Genomic DNA, 7,107 nt, shown 5'->3' with positions numbered 1-7,107 from the left:
ATAAATATATATATAATATATATAAAATATGAATTAAGAAAGAGAGGAGGAGGAGTATGATATAAAATGTGTGTGTGTATATTTCAAAGAAAATATACAAAAATGAATAAATAAATAAAAACAAAATAATAATCAGGCCACCGTTACGTGCCCTCGCTTCCTATATCACAATATAAGAGCGAACGCGTACGATGCGCTCTCGATTGAGAGTTAACTAAAATTAGCTAGCTCCCTGGTTGATCCTGCCAGTAGTTATATGCTTGTCTCAAAGATTAAGCCATGCATGTCTCAGTGCAAGCCGTATTAAGGCGATACCGCGAATGGCTCAATATATCAGTTTTGGTTCCTTAGATCTTACTCAGTTACTTGGATAACTGTGGTAATTCTAGAGCTAATACATGCAATCAGAACTCTGACCAGTGATGGGATGAGTGCTTTTATTAGATCAAAACCAATCGACGGAGGGCCTCGCGTCCGAAGTCGTTAATTTTGATGAATCTGGATAACTTTTGCCGATCGCATGGTCAAGTACCGGCGACGCATCTTTCAAATGTCTGCCTTATCAACTTTCGATGGTAGTTTCTGCGACTACCATGGTTGTCACGGGTAACGGGGAATCAGGGTTCGATTCCGGAGAGGGAGCCTGAGAAACGGCTACCACATCCAAGGAAGGCAGCAGGCGCGCAAATTACCCACTCCCGGCACGGGGAGGTAGTGACGAAAAATAACGATACGGGACTCTTACGAGGCCTCGTAATCGGAATGAGTACACTTTAAATATTTTAACGAGGAACAATTGGAGGGCAAGTCTGGTGCCAGCAGCCGCGGTAATTCCAGCTCCAATAGCGTATACTAAAATTGTTGCGGTTAAAAAGCTCGTAGTTGCATTTGTGCGCCGCGCTGTCGGTGCACCGCATCCGCGGTGATACTGACACGTCTGCGGAGCATATCGTCGGTGAGCCGGCGGTAAAACGCCGGTTCAATATCAAAATCCTATCGCGGTGCTCTTCAGTGAGTGTCGAGATGGGCCGACAATTTTACTTTGAACAAATTAGAGTGCTCAAAGCGGGCTCAAAACGCCGCTTGAATATTTCGTGCATGGAATAATAGAATATGATCTCGGTTCTATTTTGTTGGTTTTCAGAACTCCGAGGTAATGATTAATAGGGATAACTGGGGGCATTCGTATTGCGACGTTAGAGGTGAAATTCTTGGATCGTCGCAAGACGAACATCAGCGAAAGCATTTGCCAAAGGTGTTTTCATCAATCAAGAACGAAAGTTAGAGGTTCGAAGGCGATTAGATACCGCCCTAGTTCTAACCGTAAATATGTCATCTAGCGATCCGCCGACGTTATTACAATGGCTCGGCGGGCAGCTTCCGGGAAACCAAAGATTTTGGACTCGGGGGGAGTATGGTTGCAAAGCTGAAACTTAAAGGAATTGACGGAAGGGCACCACCAGGAGTGGAGCCTGCGGCTTAATTTGACTCAACACGGGAAATCTCACCAGGCCCGGACACCGGAAGGATTGACAGATTAATAGCTCTTTCTTGATTCGGTGGGTGGTGGTGCATGGCCGTTCTTAGTTGGTGGAGCGATTTGTCTGGTTAATTCCGGTAACGAACGAGACTCTAGCCTGCTAAATAGGCGTCGTCATTTAGGTGTGAGCGATTTCGGTCGTTCAACTCACTGACGGCGTATTAAAATTCTTCTTAGAGGGACCGGCGGCTTCGAGCCGCACGAGATTGAGCAATAACAGGTCTGTGATGCCCTTAGATGTCCTGGGCCGCACGCGCGCTACACTGAAGGAATCAGCATGTTCTCCCTGGCCTAGAGGCCCGGGCAACCCGTTGAAACTCCTTCGTGCTGGGGATTGGGGTTTGCAATTATCCCCCATAAACGAGGAATTCCTAGTAAGCGCGAGTCATAAGCTCGCGTTGATTACGTCCCTGCCCTTTGTACACACCGCCCGTCGCTACTACCGATTGAATGATTTAGTGAGGTCTTCGGACCGACACGCGGTGGCTTCACGGCCGTCGGCGTTGCTGGGAAGTTGACCAAACTTGATCATTTAGAGGAAGTAAAAGTCGTAACAAGGTTTCCGTAGGGGAACCTGCGGAAGGATCATTAACGTTATATAACATCCGATATCAAAGCGATATCAGGATGATTATGATAATATTATATATCCAAGTAAAAAGAGAGACACATATATAAAAATATATGATGCAAATTAAAAAAAAAAAGAGATGAAAGGGGCGGCATCTCAATAGAAATTAAATATATCTCAAAATAATATATAAATGAAAGGAAAATAAATAAATAAATAAATATAAAAACAACTCTACACAAGCGTGTTATGATGTTTTTGAATGAATAAAAATATAAAAGATGTCAGGGGCGGGACATCAAAATAAAAAGAGACACACAAAAACATACACTCGATTACGCCTAGCGTGTTGTCGTTGTTGTTGTTTGTGATGTTAAAAATAAATAAATAAATAAATAAATAAATAAATGAAAGAGAGATATATAAGATGTGAAGGGGCCACATCTAAAAAATAAATAAATCTCCAAGGAGATCGAAATAATATTATGATGATGATGATGATGAAGGAGAGGAGGAAAAGATACGAAATTTAAAACGATTTGACGGATAAACGGATTCATTAGCGTCCCTTCCTTATCCGATACGCACATATGCACTGTATGAGCATACAATTTATATACTCTTGATGTATATATACGTATATGTTAAAACCAGATAACGTTGTAACTCGAAAGCGATATACTAGATATCATTGATTCATCCTATGTTTCTTAACTCTGGTAGATCTCATTTGACATAGACCGGTAAGAATCCGCGCCGCGAGTCTCTTGACGACTACTCAAGACCTTAATAAGTCTAGTCCGAGTTCTGTTTACTTGGTTGGATCAAGGGCGATTAGAGTGAACGTATAATCTGGGCGTTGAAGATAACATGCTGTGGTATATAGCGCTACTATCATTATCTTGTCATTTCGTTAATTCGTTAGGGACACTCTTGAGTTTTTTATGCGGTCCGGTGGATTAGTTGTTTACCGTACGTTAACCACACGGGTAAATCCGGTGGGTCGGTTAGTCCACTTGGAGAGAACGTGGTGTGATACGTTTCGTTTGTCATGTCGTTCGCGTCTTTCTATATTATATATCAACATATCACATGTCAATGTGAAATATGTATGTATGTATAAGTAGATTTGATCGCGTCCGTAGGCAATATGAGGCGTATTGCAGCGTTATATAAATGGCAACACCCCCTATATGCGCACGATTGCCCTCTTTGTTTTTTTTTTTTTTTTAAAAAAAAAAGAAAATTTAAATGGTGAGCGTCGCCGTACACATGATATATTTATAAAAATCACTACCCTGAACGGTGGATCACTTGGCTCGCGGGTCGATGAAGAACGCAGTTAACTGCGCGTCATAGTGTGAACTGCAGGACACATTTGAACATCGACATTTCGAACGCACATTGCGGTCCGTGGAGAAATATCCAGGACCACTCCTGTCTGAGGGCCGGCTGTATAAAATAATACACCACACTGTTCCATCACGGTATGACACCTCATAACGCACGCGAACACAGAAAGAATTACATCCATCGCGCACAGACTCGCACATATACGCCACGGAAGTGTCGTTGTGTGTTCGTAGTGTGTGTGTGTATGTGTTTGTTCAGTTCGAATTATGTGTATCGTAGTTTTGTTGTTGTCGACTGTGCGAACATATGACGGTTCCGACGACTGCTAATGATCTTTTTATTCTTTTTATTGTTCTCTTTCTGACGAGACACAAACAGCACGAGAACACGACACACGCACAAACACGACGTCGTACCGCACGCGCGTGAGCGCGAACGCCTCCCTCTCGTAGTACACAGAAAAGACTATGATATCTTATTATGTGTCATTATACGAATCGGAGTTGTCGCACTCGTCGTAGTCGTCGTCGTCGTCGTCGTTGTCGTAGTCGTCGTTGTTGCTGTTGTGACCCATCATAGTGAGAGATTTAAATTGAATTATTGATTGTTTGCAAGTTCGTTTGTCCGTTTAAATATTATATGAGAAAATATATATACACACACGTATATGAAGACTATGAAACATTTTTTTCATTGTGTGAATATATCACATCGAAGTCGCGTGAGTGTTGTTGTCTGTGTATATGGTATGTATATATATATAATACACCAACGATACTTAGTTACGCCTCGATCAAACAAGTGACACGAGATCGCATCTAGCGTCTGAGCATATATAATATGTGAAGACGGAAACGCACGACACCCGCACAAAAAAATATGAATCTTTGTATGTGTTTGTGTGTGTGTGATACGCGCGATGTTTTGCTGCAGAGAGCGTGATCCTTGCTCCCATCGTTGATCCGTTGCTTTATGATTATGATAATTGTGAAGCGATACGGTGATGTGAGAGGGTAAGAGAAGGTATCCGATGCTCTTTCGTATGCGATTACGTCGTCGTCGTTATTATGCACTTACACATCTACGTCTCTGATTTCAAGATATTTTTTTTGTCGATGTATGAGCGTTTTATGTTTTCTGTGTCCGATCGTTGTGCGTTTCTATTGTGTCGTTAAGGTCTGTGTTATATTAATATTTATATATATCGTGGACGTGGACATCGAACGAAAACAACGCAATATCGCGCCTTCGTATATATGTGTGATATGTAATAAAACGATGAAAATCGAATTTGAGTGTTTCAAATATATAGTTATTCAATGTATGTGTTGTGTGCAAAAAAAAGTAGGCGGACACGACGTCCGAAGAGTGCATCGACGCCGTTTATGAAACCGAAACACTATCACAATCATATATTGTGTGTGTATAATTCGCGCAGACACGAGTACGTGAATCGTGCAGACTACCACACTGCGTGTGCGTGTGTGTGTATGTATAAACGTACTCGGTGTGTGTGTGTGATCATATCGCACATTATATTATATGTATGTAAGATTCGTGTTTTAGTTTTGTGGCGTCGTAGCGCTGACGGATATCGCGTCTGCCTCGTTTTTTTATCGTTGGCCTCAGATCAGGGAGGATCACCCGCCGAATTTAAGCATATTAGTAAGCGGAGGAAAAGAAACTAACTAGGATTTCCTTAGTAGCGGCGAGCGAACAGGAAACAGCCCAGCACTGAATCCCGCGGTTGTAACGATCGCGGGAGATGTGGTGTTCGGGAGGTTCCGCTTTCTCGTCGTCGCCGCTCCTGTCCAAGTTCGTCTTGAACGGGGCCGTTTTCCCGTAGAGGGTGCCAGGCCCGTAGCGACGGAGCGAGACGGCGAGAGGGACACTCCTCAGAGTCGGGTTGCTTGAGAGTGCAGCCCTAAGTGGGTGGTAAACTCCATCTAAGGCTAAATATTACCGCGAGACCGATAGCGAACAAGTACCGTGAGGGAAAGTTGAAAAGAACTTTGAAGAGAGAGTTCAAGAGTACGTGAAACCGTTCAGGGGTAAACCTGCGAAACTCGAATGAACGAACGGAGAGATTCATCGTCGCTCGGCGGCGTACGGGCGTCGCGCCTCGATGTCGTGCTTGCGTCACGCAAGTGGCGTACGGCATGACACGGGTCGCGTCCGTCGACGTTCGCCGAAGGCGTGCACTTCTCTCTTAGTAATACATCGCGACCCGTTCGATGTCGGCATAAGCGCCGTTCGGGAGTCCAATCGTCGCGTTCACGCGTGGCGGCTGGACCGTGACGGTGGCCTGCCGGCTGTCGGACGGTAGTACAAAATCGTACAATATACGAATCGCGCACGCGTCTCAAAACGCGTCCGGCCCGACGCAAGCGTGCGCCGCATACAGTCTCTGTCCTGCCCGAGTGCGGATAGGGGCGCGGTGCTGCTGTCTGTCGCCGCCGTGCTGTCTCGGACTGTGCGCGTATCCGTCTGCGATGATTCATTTTCGGGCACTCGCAGGACCCGTCTTGAAACACGGACCAAGGAGTCTAGCATGTGTGCGAGTCATTGAGTTGTTTTTATAACACAAAACTGAAAGGCGTAACGAAAGTGAAGGTGAACGCTTGCCGTTCGCTCAGGGAGGATGGAGCGTCGGTCTTGATCGATCTCTCGCACTCCCGAGGCGTCTCGTTTCCAATCCGTGAATGCAGGCGCGCTCTGAGCACAGATGCTGGGACCCGAAAGATGGTGAACTATGCCTGGTCAGGTCGAAGTCAGGGGAAACCCTGATGGAGGACCGTAGCGATTCTGACGTGCAAATCGATCGTCGGAACTGGGTATAGGGGCGAAAGACTAATCGAACCATCTAGTAGCTGGTTCCGTCCGAAGTTTCCCTCAGGATAGCTGGCGTCGATAATTAACAGTCCCATCCGGTAAAGCGAATGATTAGAGGCATTGGGGCCGAAACGACCTCAACCTATTCTCAAACTTTAAATGGGTGAGAACTCCGACTTACTCGAACGATGAAGTCGGAGATCTGATGACGGTGCCAAGTGGGCCAATTTTGGTAAGCAGAACTGGCGCTGTGGGATGAACCAAACGTAGTGTTAAGGCGCCTAAAAAACGCTCATGGGACACCATGAAAGGCGTTGGTCGCTCATGACAGCAGGACGGTGGCCATGGAAGTCGGAATCCGCTAAGGAGTGTGCAACGACTCACCTGCCGAAGCAACCAGCCCTGAAAATGGATGGCGCTGAAGCGTTTTGCCTATACACTACCGTTACCGGCACGTGCGACGTTGTACGTTTGCGTCATTAAGCCGTAACGAGTAGGACGTGCGCGGCGGAGAGCGCAGAAGGGTCTGGGCGTGAGCCCGCTTGGAGCCTCCGTCGGTGCAGATCTTGGTGGTAGTAGCAAATACTCCAGCGAGGCCCTGGAGGACTGACGTGGAGAAGGGTTTCGCGTGAACAGTAGTTGCTCGCGAGTCAGTCGATCCTAAGCTCAAGGAGAGATCTTATGTCGATGTGGCGTGTTTTTTTTAATGTACTTTTGATAATGAACCAACAATAATCTTGAAAAAAATTATTGTTTGTAGTAGTTTTCGAAACACAAAAGAGAAATAACGCCCTTTGAGCGAAAGGGAATC

General features: G+C 45.4%; 3 non-coding genes across 3 annotated transcripts in view; all 3 read left to right on the top strand.

Moving 5' to 3' along the window:
- Positions 1-229: 229 nt before the first annotated feature.
- Positions 230-2,131, top strand: LOC133320690 (small subunit ribosomal RNA). The gene has a single exon (XR_009753891.1). It is a non-coding gene; the product is annotated as a small subunit ribosomal RNA (ribosomal RNA).
- Positions 2,132-3,405: 1,274 nt separating this feature from the next.
- On the top strand, positions 3,406-3,562 carry LOC133320679 (5.8S ribosomal RNA). Its single transcript, XR_009753880.1, has one exon. It is a non-coding gene; the product is annotated as a 5.8S ribosomal RNA (ribosomal RNA).
- Positions 3,563-5,084: 1,522 nt separating this feature from the next.
- Positions 5,085-7,107, top strand: part of LOC133320703 (large subunit ribosomal RNA) — a 4,020-nt gene continuing 1,997 nt past the window's right edge. The window contains exon 1 of the ribosomal RNA XR_009753904.1: positions 5,085-7,107. This exon is cut by the window's right edge and continues 1,997 nt beyond it. This is a non-coding gene — a ribosomal RNA (large subunit ribosomal RNA).

The sequence above is a fragment of the Danaus plexippus genome, unplaced genomic scaffold (assembly GCF_018135715.1).
Source record: "Danaus plexippus unplaced genomic scaffold, MEX_DaPlex mxdp_48, whole genome shotgun sequence".
Taxonomy (NCBI): domain Eukaryota; kingdom Metazoa; phylum Arthropoda; class Insecta; order Lepidoptera; family Nymphalidae; genus Danaus; species Danaus plexippus.
Note: the sequence above shows the minus strand (reverse complement) of the source record. Positions and strands in the feature narration are given on the sequence as shown.